Here is a 1879-nt window from a genome sequence, read left to right as displayed (position 1 = left end):
TAATCTGAAACTCAATAAAATTAATTGCACATAACCTACAAAATATAGAATATTTACCTAAAATGTTCACTTCAATTGATTACCTATAAGAATACTAGCATGTAATTGCTAGACTTAAACTTAAAAACTACACATTCCCAAAACATAAACAAATGAAATGCAATTGTTTCATTTCAATGTCTTTAATATAAAACAAACATAAAATATCTTTAGTTTAAAGACCATCTTGAACTGAAAAACAGAAAGTAATACCTTCCAAAGATAAAAACAAAGATTGCCAAATGCCAGGTGAGGTAGAAAAAGTAACAAAGGAACACCGATAAATTGGCCCTAATTCCAAATACATATAACTTCTCAAACAAGCATAACAAAAATATATAAATATATAGATATATAAATACCTACATATCACTATATATATATATATAAAGTAATATATTTACTGTAGTGAACACTCTTCAAACAATCAAAAAAACAATACATGGACTATGAACTGTCACTGTACTTTAACAATTGTAACGCTGGAACGTAAAACCCAAATGTGGCTTCACATGGTCACAGAGTAAGTGAAGCGCAGGGATGGACTGTTACGATGGAATTCAAACACGTTTCAGCATCTCATGTTTCGGAGTCAGCAGGCGTGGCCTTAGTGGCTTGTTGTCCTCAAGACACATCAGCATTTTTTGAATGAAGGTGAATGTGTAATTGAGTTTCTTGGGATAGTCCAAATGCAAAGCATAGCTAAGGCCAAACAGCAGTAGAATTGCATCGCCCAATGTAGTGATGTCACTCACAACAATTTCATCCTCAACGACGATTGAAACGGACTTGGGGCTGAAAATGGTTGCGTCGTCGGTGACCACGACAAGGAGTCCCCAGTGTCAGAAATGTCTGGCTCATCTCCTTGCTGCAAAACACAAACAATCCAATTATGAGGATAATTCCAGGACAGTCGATGACATATTTGATTCAAATACACTCACATGAACTCCATTGAATCACCTGCAGCCTGAAAGAAAAATGGAGATCAATTACTTTCTGTTACTGCCAACAGAAGCACATATAAAGTGCAATACTATGGACCACTGCATTGACATGGTGCGCCCTGATGACTTATGAGAACTGAAATATCTGAAATATTATCAGGTGTAAAGCCTGATTTCAATCGGATTATTGAACTTCTGTACCAAAATGTCATGGTACCCCATAAGCTTTTGTGGCTACATATGTGTTTCCATAGGAAAAAAATTATCAATATGCCCAAAATTAGCAAGCCAACTGACATCTTATTTGCATTTAATATAGCATCAAAAGTCAACATACTCCTGAATATTTAACAATCAATATACTAACTCTATTGAAGTGAATTCAAATTGAAAACGTACCTTGAATTGCAGTAGTGGCTTGACTTGCAGTACTGATTCAGTCTGATCCTGTGGGAACAATGCAAAACTAATGGTTATTACGCCAATTAATTTTCCAGAAATATGCATTACTGTAGCATTATTCTTTCTCTTTCCTTCCTCATGCTTTATAGTGATATACAACTGATAAGTGTGCGCTGTCATTTGATTTTATTTATTTCGGATACAACAATGTATAGCTTAGAACATTTATGCTGTTCAGTAATGTACAATATCTGACAATTTAAGTAATTTAGACTCAAGAAATAATGTGCTTGTGAATTATGCAGCGTTGTGAATTATGCGTACTGCTATTTTTTTTTGAATGTTAGTTATTGGATGTAGCAATCTTTTATAGTTGTTGCTCCGTCATTCCTCATCATTACGGTTTTTACTTGAGATGCAGTGATACACGGTCTGTCCGGTAACAGCGGCGAATGACGCCATTAAAACTTCAATGTGTTAGCCGCCGAGAC

General features: G+C 35.1%; 1 long non-coding RNA gene across 1 annotated transcript; it reads right to left on the bottom strand.

Annotated features, from left to right (window-relative positions):
- Positions 1–200: 200 nt before the first annotated feature.
- On the bottom strand, positions 201–1432 carry LOC137903487 (uncharacterized). The gene is made up of 3 exons (XR_011105762.1): positions 1386–1432; positions 984–1009; positions 201–907 (listed from the first exon to the last, which is right to left on the bottom strand). It is a non-coding gene; the product is annotated as an uncharacterized lncRNA (long non-coding RNA).
- Positions 1433–1879: the final 447 nt, after the last annotated feature.

The sequence above is a fragment of the Brachionichthys hirsutus genome, chromosome 13, assembly GCF_040956055.1.
Source record: "Brachionichthys hirsutus isolate HB-005 chromosome 13, CSIRO-AGI_Bhir_v1, whole genome shotgun sequence".
Classification (NCBI taxonomy): domain Eukaryota; kingdom Metazoa; phylum Chordata; class Actinopteri; order Lophiiformes; family Brachionichthyidae; genus Brachionichthys; species Brachionichthys hirsutus.
Note: the sequence above shows the minus strand (reverse complement) of the source record. Positions and strands in the feature narration are given on the sequence as shown.